Source organism: Notothenia rossii, assembly GCF_949606895.1.
Source record: "Notothenia rossii genome assembly, chromosome: 7".
Lineage (NCBI taxonomy): Eukaryota > Metazoa > Chordata > Actinopteri > Perciformes > Nototheniidae > Notothenia > Notothenia rossii.
This window is the reverse complement of record NC_136905.1, coordinates 36862177-36877057: the sequence shown is the minus strand read 5'-3', so window position 1 is coordinate 36877057 and position 14881 is coordinate 36862177. Positions and strand designations below refer to the sequence as shown.

Sequence of the window (14881 nt, the reverse complement as noted above, 5' to 3'; positions counted from 1 at the left end):
AACTTCACTAAAAATCTTTCTATGTTGCCGCTCGCATAAAGTTAGCTGAAGTTAACTAGCTAGATTTCACTGTTTCTCGTTATTGTTTTCTCCTGCTGCTCCTCCCCTGAAGCTCTCTGGCGCCCCCAAGGGCAGGCGCGCCTCACACTTTGAAAACCGCTGGTCTAGGGATCATGATTATTCTCAGCAAATGTAGGGTCAGCAAAGCCATAAGTAATGGCTAGTAGTGTTACAAATGGTACACTTTTGTAATTTGTAATATCTTTCTCTAAGTGATTGATGAATGGAAAAAAATACATCCATTGCTGTCATCCTTGCAGCCACTGGGGCAAACATGTTGTCACGGTTTGTGAACGAAGCAGAACCCAAATGCAGATAAAACTCCTTTATTTCAAGGCTATGATATAAACAATGACAACACAGAACACTCACCGCAGAACTAGTCATGGCACAAGACGAACCAACAAAGACAGACGGGCGGACGGCCCGGGGGCAAGGCAGAGACCAAGGTGGGGAACTCGGGCGGAGGGCCCGGGGGCAAGGCAGAGTTCAAAAAGGGGAACTCGGGCGGACGGCCCGGGGCCAAGGCAGAGTTCGAGGAGGGGGTCTCGGGCGGACGGCCCGGGGCAAGGCAGAGTTCAAGGAGGGGTGAAGACCACCGCGGGCGAACTCAGGGGACCGGGCCCGAGGGCGAAGACCGGACAGCTCCGGAGGCCGGGCAGGAGCCGGTGTCGGCAAGATCCCCCACGGAAGAGGACACAGGGCCGGCAGGAACCCCGGCAGGAGAGCAGTCGGCGGAACCTCCAACGGCACGGGACATAGGGTTGGCAGGACCCCCGGTAGAAGAGTAGTCTGCGGGACCTCCAACGGCACAGGACATGGGGTTGGCAGGACCCCCGGCAGAAGAGCAGTCTGCGGGACCTCCAACGGTACAGGACATGGGGTTGGCAGGACCCCCAGCAGAAGAGCAGTCTGCGGGACCTCCAACGGGACAACACATAGGGTTGGCAGGACCCCCGGCAGAAGAGTAGTCGGCGGGGCCTCCAACGGCACAGGACATAGGGTTGGCAGGACCCCCGGCAGAAGAGTAGTCGGCAGGGCCTCCAACGGGACAGGACACAGGGTTGGCAGGACCCCCGGCAGGAGAGTAGTCGGCGGGGCCTCCAACGGCACTTGAGTAAGGACTTGAGTGGGAACTCAAGAGAGGGCTTGAGAGGGAACTCGAGAGGAAACTTGAGAGTTGACTTGAGAGGTGACTTGAGAGGGATCTCGAGAGGGAACTCGAGAGAGGGCTTGAGAGGGAACTCGAGAGGAGACTCGAGAGGGAACTCGAGAGAGGGCTCGAGAGGGAACTCGAGAGGTGACTCGAGAGGGAACTCAAGAGGAGACTCGAGAGGGGACTCGAGAGGGCACTCGAGAGAGGATTCGAGAGGGAATTCGAGAGGAGACTCGAGAGGGAACTCGAGAGGTGACTTGAGAGAGAACTCGAGAGGAGACTTGAGAGGGGACTGGAGAAGAGACTTGATAGGGAACTTGAGAGGGAACTTGAGAAGTGTCTTGAAAGGGGACTCGAGAGGGGACTCGATAGGTAAGTCGAGAGAAGACTTGAGAGGGAACTCGAGAGGTGACTTGAGAGGGAACTCGAGAGGAGACTCGAGAGGGGACTTGAGAGGGAACTCGAAAGGGGACTTGAGAAGTGTCTTGAAAGGGGACTCGAGAGGAGACTTGATAGGGAACTCGAGAGGTAACTTGAGAGGGAACTCGAGAGGGGACTTGAGATGGGTCTTGAGAAGGAACATGTGTCGGTCGGTACGCCGACAGGACTCGGGGAGCTGGTGTCGGCTGAACAGCCAACAGGACACGAGGAGCTGGAGTCGGCTGGTACGCCGACAGGACTCGGGGAGCTGGCGTCGGCTGAACAGCCAACAGGAGACGAGGTGCTGGAGTCGGCCGGTACACCGACAGGACACGGGGGGCTGGCGTCGGCTGAACGGCCAACAGGTGACGAGGAGCCGGAGTCGGGACCATGTCTGCTGGGGCCGGTACTTGAGCCGGAACCATGGCTGGAACTGGGGCCGGAACCATGGCTGTATGGGCCAGCTCTGGAGCAGGGACCATGGCTGCATGGGCCGGTTCTGGAGCCGGAAACATGGTTGTAAGATCCGGTTCTGGAGCTGGAAACATGGCTGTAAGGTCCGGTTCTGGAGCCGGAAACATTGCTGTGTGGGCCGGCACTGGAGCCGGAAACATGGCTGTAAAGTCCAGTTCTGGAGCCGGAAACATGGCTGCTGGGGCCGGCACTGGAGCCGGAACCATGGCTGCTGGGCGCGGAGCGGAAGCCTGGACCCTGGCTGTGTAAGCCAGGTAATGGAGTATGGAAGCAAAGCTGCGTGGGCCGGTACTGGAGCATGGAGCCATGGCTGCTGGGGCCTGTACTGGGGCTGGAGCCATGGCTGTGTGGGCCGGTTCTGTAACCGGGAACCATGGCTGCGGGGGCTCGGGCTGCTAGCCTGGCCTTGCGACTCCCTCTCTTCGCAGCCGCCTGAATACTCCGTGGACCTCCATAAGCCAGACGAGTTCCATCATACGACTCCTGAACAGGAACAGGAACTGGGGCAGAAGCATGGGTTGACTTCAGACGGATCCCACCGAGGTGTATGGTGCCAGGTTGGGAATTGGGAGACTGGGAGCTAGCATGCCTAGGGAATCCCACACCGGGATCATGGCTGTTGGAGCACGGGCTGGAATCCTGGCCCTGCGTCTCCTAGAGGCTCTTTGGAGACTCCGTGGACCTCCAACAGGACAGTAGTCGGATCCGAGGAAAGGGTTACAAGCGTCGGACCAATCCTCAGGACAACTTGTGAACAGCTGTAACCAATCCGGCAGCGACTACTCAACCAAGGCATTTCGGCCACCTCCATTCGTGCTCTCTCTCGAGAATAGCCTCTTTGTCTTTTCTAGAGGAAGTTCCTTTCCACTCGGCATGAAAAAATTGAAGGGAAAAGTCTAGATCGAACAGATCTAAGTCAAAATCTTCCATATCCGCTGGGTCCATATTTTGGTCGGTTCGTTCTGTCACGGTTTGTGAAGGAAGCAGGACCCAAATGCAGATATAAACTGAAAAAACTCCTTTATTTCAAGGCTATGATATAAACAATGACAAAACAGAACACTCACCGCAGAACTAGTCATGGCACAAGACGAACCGACAAAGACAGACAGAAAACCCAGAACTTAAATACACACAAGACTAATCACACAACAAGACACAGGTGAGGAGGGAGGAGAAAACACAGGTGAACATAATCAGAAAATTAGACACACCAGGGAAACTAATGACAAGAGGAAAAACACAGGGAAAAGGACCAGACAATAACCCAGAGGAAAACATGACAGGGAAAACAGCAAAAACACCCAAACCTACAAAACTATAAACGTGACATAACATGAGAATTGTGACACATGTTGTGTTGATTAGCTTTTAAGGAAGAAAAAACAAGGCCTTGGCTAAGCAAGTACATCCATTATGTAATAAGTATTTGCCCAATCATATTTAGGAGAAAGATGATTGATGTGTCTTTCTCTGCAAGCTAATTTCATAACACCTTTAATCATTATCGCCCAACAGTTCACTGCACTTTGCTTTGTTTGTTTTTTCTCTTGGCAAATGGCTTGAAAGCTACTGACAAGCAGTATGGGGTATACCAACACATGTGTAATAATTGATGATTTCAGTAGCTCATAAATGTAGATCATTGAAGAAACAGCTCTAGGTCACTTAACCTAGTTTTTAGTTAGCCAATTGGTCAAGCTTTGAAACCAAGTAGGGTCCATGTGTTAGATTTGGTGGTTTATTCCATGCCAGTAAAACATTTTTCTACTTTCTTGAGCTGAAAGGGAGCTGTCAATCAAGCGTGATCTGATCATGTCCCCACCGTCCTTACAAAAGGTTGGAGCAGCCAAATTGGCTGTTTTTCAACCAAGTTTCCTCACGTCAGCCAAAAGGTGCAAACGCACTACAACGCCCCAACCATGCTGCGGTTGCAAAAACAGTGCAAATATAAAAAAAAGTTTGTTGCCAAAACACATGCAAATTAAAGAAAACCTATTCAGCTAATTGACAACGGCACAGCATTTAGAAAACATTTACCAACTTTGCGAACATGCACAGCATTTCCTAAAATGCTGCAAATAAAGTGTGCTACAAGAATCTCAAAACACGATGGAAACAGTCACTGGAAGTTTACTGAAAGTGTCAGTTTATTGGCTTATTTTAACAATTTGATCGCATGATTCTTTGCGATATTATTGCAGATCTGAAAGCTAGCTAACTAACGTGCTAACCTAGTAATTTCAAATATGCTGACAAAACAGTTTCATTACAATTATGAAAAAGGCTAACTCTGCCAACAGTGACTGTTGTCCAACTTTATAATCCAGAACGTCAACAAGCTCTCCGGTCCCAGCTGTGTGCATAATTTTTTACTGTCCCTGTTAGTGTATAATGTTTTTTTCATATGCTGTGTTTTGCATTTGGTGAAGATGTCTCACTTGCATTACGTTTTCACATTTGCATATATGTATTTGAAACTGTAGCACATTTCTCCAAATGGAAGTGTTTTGGGCTATTGTAGCATTTGCACTTGTCGGCCACCGTTTTTTCAAATAATTTCCAAAAGATAGTCCAATAGTTTAGTTTTCGAGATACTCCTACCCGAGGTAGAACAAATGACAAAAATGATTTTTCTTATATTTAGGGTCTCCCATTAATGAAATTGATTGTTGTCAAATTTTATTTTTGGGGAAAAAATGTTTTTGGGTTGTTCATTAGAACTACCCCAATACCGGAAAAAGAACCAAATTAGACCAGGCCGAATGTGGGAAAGGGGACAAGAAAGCCCATAACTTGAGACTTCCGGTTGGACGAACAGGTGAGGGCTGCGTTGTCTCATTCTCCCATGACTTTACTTTCTACATTTAATTTAAAACCACCGAAGTTGAGTTAAATCCGTATTTTGTGAACATAATTTGGAATTTAGATCAGAAAAAGCCGATGTGATGCCGAAATCTTCATTGAAAACGGGGACGAAACAGGAAAAAAAAAAACCAAAACTGCTGTCTCAGACATGGCTAGCATAATTAGCCTGCTTGAAGAGCACAGAGCTAGCTCAGAGCTAGCACAGAGGGAGCACAGAGCTAGCATTTCAGCTGACTTCAAAGCTGCCTTTACTGGAGGCGAAGCTGAACCAAACGCAGACCACAGTAGCAGAACATGGGGAACAAATAGACTCTCTTGAGACCAATGCCAATCTGCAAGATCAGCGACTCCGTATACTCGAGGAGAAGTGTGCGGTATTAGCAGATAGCAATGCTAAGCTGGCTGCGAAGACCGCAGATCTGGAAGGTCGGAGCCGCAGAAATAACATTAGAATCATTGGACTTTCTGAGTCTATTGAGGGACCCCGGCCTACAACCTTCTTTTCTGAACTTTTGGTCGAGCAGCTAGGCAATGAAACTCTCCAATCCCCTCCCGAGCTGGACCGTGCACACAGAGCGCCGGCTGCTAGGCCGCAGCCAGGGGCGAGACCGCGACCTGTGATATTCCGGCTGCATCGTTACCAAGTCAAGGACCTGATTGTCCGGGAGGACCGCAAGAGACAAGGGGATCTCTGCTACCGTGGGACACCAGTGCAGATCTACAAAGACTTCACACAGGAGGTTCTCGAACAGCGGGCGAAATACCGAGACATCATGTCAAAGCTGTACAACCTAGGCCTCAGACCGGCTCTTCTGTTCCCTGCTCGCCTGCAGATCACACTTGGCAGCGGGCCTAAGAAAAGGTTCCCCTCGCCCCTGGAGGCTGCAGCCTTTGCAGCTGGCTATGAACGCGAGCCGGCTAACTAACCACATATGTTGTGCTAGGCTAGTGGTGGCTGAGCTAGGCTAGGCTAAACCACGCTAGCGCTGCATTGATGGTGGACTGGATACGTTACAACTGTTATGTTTGGACACAATTGATTGTATAATCTAACGTTACCTAGCCATGACAGCGCACAATGCGACATGTGGTCTACATTTATTTTTTGTATGATTACATTTTTGTATTTACATTATATACCCGGAGTGTTTTTTGCAGTTTTTCGAATGTCCTTGTTAACTCTCGTGTTCACAATTGTTTCTGGGCACTTTACAGCCGTCGTTCGGTTGGGACCTACATTTATTTTATAACTAACGTTGCTCGGCCATGACAGCATACAATGTGATATGTTTACATATATTTTTATTTAATTAAATTATTTTAATTTTTGTATTTACACTCTATACCCGGGATGTTCTTGCACTTTTGCAATGTTCTTGTTAACATTTGCTGTTCACAATTGTTACACTTACTAAGGAGGTTGTATCTGCATGATGTGGGTACTGAGACACCTTGAAGAAGGACAGATGATTCAGGTAGGGAAGTTATTGCCAATTTCATTGGCAGATGGAGCTCAGGGGTGGGGAGGGAGGGGGGCTAGGGCATGGGAGGAGGTGGGAGGGAGTAGAGGATGGGAGGGAGAGGGCGGGACATTTATTTTGATGGGGCTATAGGTTTCCGTTTGTTTGAGGCAGCTGTTTCATTTACATTCCGTTTTGTCATCTTTATGTACACTGTTCTCTCCATTTTTAGTTGTGGATGTTCTAGGGCTGTTCTTACACCTTCGATGCTGTACGCGGTGTCATGGCTAATGTAACTGCTACAGGGACTGGTGGTGGACAGGCGGTCAGGATACTCTCTTTGAACACTGGTGGGTTGAATGCTTCGGTGAAACGCACAAAGATTTTGACACATCTTAAAAACCTGAAGGCGGATATAATGTTTATACAAGAGACACATCTATGTAAATCTGATCAGCGAAAGCTGAATAGGCCGTGGATTGGACAAATGTTTAATTCACAATTTAACCTAAAGAGAAGGGGCACAGCCATTTTAGTTCGGAAAAAAGTCAATTTCACCCCTACTAATACAATTTTAGATCTAAATGGCCGTTACGTCATCATTTCTGGTACACTCTATCAGAAGCCGGTCATCTTAGTTTCTGTGTATGCTCCCAATTGGGATGATCATAATTTTGAGAAGTCGCTATTCTCCACCATCCCCGATTTGAATTCCCACCTTTTGATACTGGGAGGAGATATGAATTGTGTTGTAGACCCAGCACTAGACAGATCTAGTTCCAGAACTGTGGCGCCCTCTAAAACGGCACAAACTCTCTCTGCTTTTATGGACCACTATGGCTACGTCGACCCGTGGAGATTTTTCCCCCCCTCGGTTAGGCGATACTCTTTGTTTTCCCATGCACATCGTTCATACTCTCGCATAGATTATTTTATTGTTGATAAAACATTTATTTCGTCGATTGTCTCTGTTCAGTACTCACCGATAACTGTATCAGATCATTCAACTGTGATCCTGGACCTTCACTTTGATCATAAGCCATAAGGAATTTAGATTCTGGCGTCTTAACCCTCTTTTACTTTCTGATGCAGCCTTTTGCGAGTGTATTTCGGAATCAATTACATTCTTCTGTGAGACCAACCAAAATGAAGAGACCTCTGCGTCCCTACTCTGGGAAACCCTTAAAGCTTTTCTTAGGGGTAAGATCATCTTGCATACGTCTCATGTTAATAAACTTCGTAGAGCACGCCAAAGAGAACTGGAAGAATCTATCATTAATCTAGACAACCAACTATTTTCCACTCAATCACCTGATCTATTTAAAGAACGGATGGGGCTCCAAACAGAACTTGACCTTCTCTTAACAAGAGAGGCTGAACGACGACTCCTACATTCACGAGGGTCTATATATGAACATGGTGATAAAGCTGGCCGTCTCCTGGCCCACCAACTAAAGGCTAGGGTTGCCTCGAACCAAATCACCCAGATTCGGGACGGGTTGGGCTCTCTCACTTCTGACCCGGGAGAGATTAATAACATCTTTAAAACCTACTACTCTTGTCTCTACACGTCTGAATCCCCTGATAACGGAGATCAGCTACATACATTTTTGGATAAATTAGATATGCCCAAGATTTCGACTAACGACCAACAGACACTAGATGCCAAACTGCAGCTCGCTGAGATTAAAGAGGCAATACAGTCCATGAACAGTGGCAAATCACCGGGACCTGACGGATACCCTGTAGAATTCTACAAAAAATTCTCAAATCAACTGTCCCCATTATTATTAGATATGTTTAATTTGTCGTACGACCAAGGCTCACTGCCGCCCACCCTTATGCAAGCCTCTATCTCTCTGATCTTTAAGAAGGGCAAGGACCCGTTGAGCTGTGCATCATATCGCCCAATCTCGCTCCTTTCTGTAGATGTGAAAATACTTGCGAAAATCTTTGCTCGCCTGTTGGAATCTATTATACCCTCCATCATTTCGGAAGATCAGACAGGATTCATAAGGGGGAGGCACTCCTTCACAAATGTCGGAAGACTTCTCAGCTTCATCCACAGCCCACCTTCTTCTGCTGAACCGGAGGTTGTCATATCTCTTGATGCTGAGAAGGCCTTCGACAGGGTTGAGTGGGCCTATCTGTTTTCTGTCCTTCAACAGCTGGGCTTTGGTCCAGGCCTCATCTCCTGGGTTAGACTTCTGTACTCTTCTCCTCACTCCTCTGTATGTACGAACACCCAGCGCTCCAAATTCTTCCCTCTTTTCCGCGGGGGGCGTCAGGGGTGTCCGCTCTCCCCACTACTATTTGCAATTTCTATCGAGCAATTGTCGATTGCTCTAAAAGCAGAGAGAGGAATTAAGGGGATTCAGAGAGGGGATATCAAACACAGGGTCTCATTATATGCTGACGACCTTCTTCTGTATGTGCGGGATCCTATAGCTAGTAATCCCCACATACTCTCACTTTTGACCACTTTTGGTTAATTTTCAGGATACAAATTAAACATCCAAAAGAGTGAATGTTTCCCTATCAACCAATTGGCTGCAGAATTACCTCCGTTGTCGTTGCCTTTTAGAATATCCAACTCAGGGTTTAAATATCCGGGCATTGCAATCACGCAGTCTTTAGTGCGCTACGGGAACAAAATCTTACTGTCCTGACGGCAACAGTCAAATCTGACCTACAGAGGTGGGGCCATCTGGCACTCTCTTTAGCAGGAAGAGTTCAGACGATAAAAATGAATGTACTGCCCAAATATCTATACATCTTCCAATGCCTACCTATTTTTTTGCCTAAATCTTTTTTCACTGCTATTGATAATATTATTTCCTCATTTATTTGGGCTGGTAAACATGCAAGAGCTAGTAGACCATTACTGCAGAGGGACAGGTTCATGGGTGGGCTTGGTTTACCTAACCTTATGGGTTACTACTGGGCCACAAACCCACACAAGATCATGCTCTGGTTCACTTCACCACAGAGTGACTGGTGTCTTGTGGAGGCCAACTCATGTCGATCCACGTCACTTCAAGCCCTCGCGTGTAGCACTCTGCCCCTTTCCCCCTCACAATTCACATCTAACCCCGTTGTAATTGGCACTTTAAAGATCTGGGCACAAGTTAGACGTCACTTTGGTTGGCTTACTCTTCCTCAAGCGACTCCTGTCTGTAACAAGCATCTATTTTTACCAGTCACAATTGACCCCCGATTTTCTCACTTGGAGAGGGAAGGCCTCCGCTGCATAGGGGAGTTATACATTGATAGCCTGTTTGCCAGTTTTGACCAACTACGGTTGCCTTTAATCTAAGAGGATCTGATTTCTTTAGATACTTTCAACTAAGGGATTTTGCTAAGACCCACTCTCCACAATTCCCCCAATCCCTGCCTCCCAGTGGAGTGGATTTGCACTTAGAGCAAGAACATTGTCTAGGCGCCATGTCTCTTATTTTTATGAACTTTTTTCTGCGGTTGATGAATCTGCCATTTAACAAGATTAGAACTAATTGGGAAAAGGAACTACAGTTCACCTTCTCTGATGACTTTTGGAAGGAGGCCCTGAGAGCCGTTAACTCATCCTCCAGTTGCGCTAGACTCAGCCTAATACAGTTTAAAGTTCTCCATAGACTACATTATAGCAAGGCTAAGCTCTCCAAGATTTATCCAGATAGATTAGATGACCGGTGTGATAAATGGTCCCAGGCCCCCTGCGACCTGACTCACATGTTCTGGTCATGCCCTAAATTATCTAGCTTCTGGCAATCTTTCTTCGAGTGTATTTCTGAAATTGTAGGTCTAAAAATCTCTCCATCCCCTCATGTAGCTATTTTCGGTAGGACCCCAGATGAAATCAACATTACAAACACTCAAACCAATGTCATTGCCTTTACCGCCTTGATTGCTCGTAGGAAAATCCTTCTTTTGTGGAAATCTCCTTTACCTCCCTCTTTTAAAATGTGGCTGAGTGATACTATGTCTCTTCTAAAGTTGGAAAAAATTAAGTTTACTCTCCGGGGTTCCTCAGATAAGTTTTACGCTCATTGGAGGCCACTGATCAGCTATGTAGACTGTCTTCCCCCTGATATGGTGTCGCTGTAGGGATTCTCCCTTTATTTATCCATCTATAATTCTGATATGATTACTCCCCTGTCCGCCACACATGCAGCTCGTGTGACATCCCTGAATATGTGTTTGTATGTATGTATGTATGCAGGTATGTGCATGTATATTATTGTATCTATCATTTTGTATTGTATTGATGTACTGTTGCCTCAGTGCTCCGGGAGAGGGGTGGTTGGGATGGGATGGGATGGGTTGGGATGGGGCGGGGTTAAGGGAAAGTGAGTAAGGGTTCTTTTGGGCGGGAAAAAAAATGAAAATGCCTTAATTGCTGTAATGCACTGTTACACTTTTGTCTTACATGTGAATAAAAATATTTTGAAAAAAAAGAAAAGAAAGAAAGCCCATAACTTGAGAATGACAACTCTTTTCCTCTTCAGATTTGCTGAGGTATGAACCAGGTGTCTGTCCTACATCACCAAATAGTCAGACAATTATTTAACAAAAAATATACTGAATTATAGTCCTGTAAACTTAGCTTTAGTTTAGACGGAGATTGTACTTTTTGGTGATAGGAACATAAGACTCAATCACTTTTCTCTCATTTATCAGAAAAACAGAAATCCTTAAATAATATACCATTACTGAATTGTCTAGGGTGCTATTGAACACTAACCAGTAGTTGTATGGAAATATCTGGTACAGTTCTATTGCAAATGAGATTTCTTTAGACATAGGCATCAACAACAGATGCAGCCTCGGAAAATCTGCCGCCAACAGAGGATGCATTTCAACAAAGAGCAATGTTTCAGACAGCGATATGGTGTCACAGCCCGAACCCAAACCCTTGTTATGGAGTCCTATTGGCAAGGAGTGGATTGTCAGAGATGGGGCCATTCAACCAGTGTTATTTACAAAACCCCCAGCACCTAGAGAAGAGAGAGACATTACTCACTTGTATTGCAAAGATGCAAAGTGTGGAGAGAGTGGAAAGTGCCAGTGCCTCTGTTGGCCTTCCCTGTACAGGGTTCTGCACCTGCTGTGCAGAATGTCAAAATGTTTCCCCTAACGTTTCTGAGGAACCTGACATTTAACATTATATTCTGTTATCTATATACTTGAACTCTCACTGAATTATTTGATGAATTGTATACTGTACTTTGAATTAAGGTTCCAGTTTCAATAAAACCTGTACTATTTACCTATGTTTAGAGGCTTGCAATTTAGAACTAATACACTTGTATTGGGTTACTCTTATTCTGACTATTTGGTGATGTAGTTCAGCCACCTGGTATTTCCCTCTCCAAATATAATGACCATCAGAGTGAGCTTTCTTAACTTATAGGCTATTGTGCCACTTATCCCCCATTCGGAATTTGACTGTATCAGAGAAGAGGTAGGCCTATGTCTAAATAAATCTCATTTGCAATATAACTGTACCAGATATTTCCATACAACTACTGGTTAGTGTTCAATAGCACCCTAGACAATTCAGTAATGGTATATTTTTTAGGGATTTCTGTTTTTCTGATAAATGAGAGAAAAGTGATTGAGTCCTATGCTATGCAACAATCAATTTCATCAATGGGAGACCCTAAAGATAAGAAAAATTATTGTTGTCATTTGTTCTACCTCGGGTAAGGGTATCTCAACATCTGAGGGCCCTTCCTGCTGGACTATAATGGAACAAAAATATGTGAGAAGGTTAACAGATGCTTAAGACTCAAAGCAAGCACTAAGGCTACATCTATTCAATATTGTCTTATTTCCACAGACTTGCATGCAGGGCCGTATGCAGGATTTCCTAAATACAGAAGTCCAAACATGTTAGGGGGGTTCGGGGGATACCCCCCGAGATTTAGGGGATTTTCATGATCTAGTTAGGTGCTTTTTAAGTCCTGTCGGGGGTCACAAATGGGATAGTATATTGATTTCAAACCATGTCAGTGTGCTGACAATGTCAGCATAAATTATTTTTGAAAGTGTAATGCATAAAAATCAGTTGATTGTTACTATTAATGATCTGGACATGCAGAAGAGGCTAAAATGATCACAAAACATTGTCAACATTCATTTTCCATTTCTCTCTCCTTTCCATAACCTGCAGCCTCTCTTCCATCTGTTACGGGTGAGCGAAGCAAGCAGGACCCAAATGCAGATAACACTGAAAATACCTTTATTTCAAGGATACACGGACAAACAGAACACTCCCCGGTGAACACAGACAAACGACGAACCAACAATGACAGACAGAAAAAACAGAACTTAAATACACACAGGACTAATCAAGGAAACAAGAGACAGGTGAGGAGGGAGGAGAAAACACAGGGGCACCAGGTGAACACAATCAAGAAAACAGGTAGGAGGGAACAGGTAGGAGGGAACACACACAGACAGGAAACCAAAGACAGATCTAAACAAGACAAAACACAACGCAGACAGAAAACCAAAGACAGATCTAGACAAGACAAAACACAACACAGACAGATCGTGACACCATCTTCTTTAGTCTCTCTGTCTTCTTCCTGTTCATTACTCTCTCTGTCCTCTACTCTTTCTCTCTGTTCAATCTCTCCCTCGTTTTTTAACTTTTTGCTCCTCCTCACTTGTCTCTCCTGCCAGTGAATCAAAAGCAATTCAGCCATTTAGTTCATTTCACTTGTTTGTTTGCACTATTTCTTTTATTTAAATCTGTTTTGTTTGATTCTCAAAAGAGATCAAAGATGTAAGCAAATGGTGTTTTATACAATTGTATGTTATTATGACATCATAACTGCAATAGATGTATGTTGTTTTACAATTATGCCTATCTTAAATGAATACTATTGTTATACATAGATAGATGGATAGATAGATAGATAAATAGATGGGGTTATTAAGCCTACATTCTTTTGTGTGACTGTACCTGCAGTTCCTCCCTGACTTCCATCACTTTCTCTCTCTCTCTTTCTCTCTGCCTGTCCTGTCTCTTCCTTACCAAAGCTGAGCTTTGACTGACATAGTCTTTTCATTACATCTGAGTCACTGTAAAAAGAAAACAATACAATGTTATATCTTCAATGTTTTACTCAAATTGAAATTAAAGAAAAGCATTACAACGTTTGTTAAAAGGTAATCCTTCTGACATTGGATGAATGTAATTAACTTCTCTAGCTAGTTTATTCACGCAATTTAAACCAAAGTATAAACTATAGCTGTAATATAAGTTAGTGTGCATGTTGTCGGACGTCCACTGTCTAACGTAGAGCGTTCACACAGGAGCTGCTGGTCATATGATGTCCTGATGAACAGAAACACAAGCAGTCCGCTGGACTCAGATCTCTAGATACCTCATCACTCCTCAGCAGCTCCGATACAAGTTCGGGCTGCGGTGGTTTGTTGATACATGTCGTCTTCTTCTGTTTGCTTTAACCGAGGCTATGTAGTTATGCAGCGCCCCCATCGACAGTAAATGGAAGTACTACAAAGAACCCCGTTTAGTGCAATTATTTCAAAAGTTTTGTAAACACAGCTCGAAAAATATTACCGAGGTCCGGACCTCGGTGACCTCAATGGTGGATACGGCCATGCTTGCATGATCCCCTATGTCGTTTTCCTACTCAAGCTTGAAGCATATTTAAAATGTACTTTGTACCCTTCTTACATTGCAGTAGTAGTTAGCTAATGATGTTCATATAATGGTGGTGTGGAAGATGAGAATACTGTGTCTGTTTACATTTGCACTAGCGAGACATATGAGCTGTGACTCAGTCATCCACACTGCGTCTTACTCCCCGCCCATGTCCTTCCCCTTTTATCTCACCTTCTGATAAACAGTGCCGAGATGGAAAGCTGTGTCACAGAAAATGTGTTCCCACTCAGGTACTTCCCACATTTGTTCATGTGAATATTTGAGAGCAGATATGCGGTGCCGCGGTTTGCCCCCAGTGTTTGTGTTTGTTAATCTGCCATGTGCTTACACAGACAAATGCTTCACACGTTCAGACAGCACTTGGCAGGTTTGATGGTTCATCCCAAAGCTGTGAAAAATCAGCACTGTGCCCTGAGTCAGGATACATCTGCCAAATCTTTCTCAATACTCTAAACAATATTTAGATCGACCTACTTGCAATATCAAAATCAAGACTTTCAAGATGCATATTTATATAAATGGGTCATTTAGGCTGGAGTGATTTTGATCACCTTGAACAGTTAAGATAATAATTGTACTCACAAATGTAATTGTAAGTTGTGACATCACTACATCAAAGCCTGAATAAAAAACGCTCGATATCTAATAGTCGCACATTTAAAGCAGCTTAGTGATTGAAAGGTTATACACTTCCTGTCACTTTAGAGAGCGTAGTCTAATATGTTTATATTTTATTTTGCTAACATT

The 14881-nt window shown here is 44.9% G+C and overlaps 1 protein-coding gene across 1 annotated transcript in view; it reads right to left on the bottom strand.

Moving 5' to 3' along the window:
* The window catches only part of LOC307013648 (uncharacterized protein), a 344030-nt gene that overhangs the window by 277305 nt on the left and 51844 nt on the right, over positions 1-14881 (bottom strand). The window lies entirely within an intron of this gene.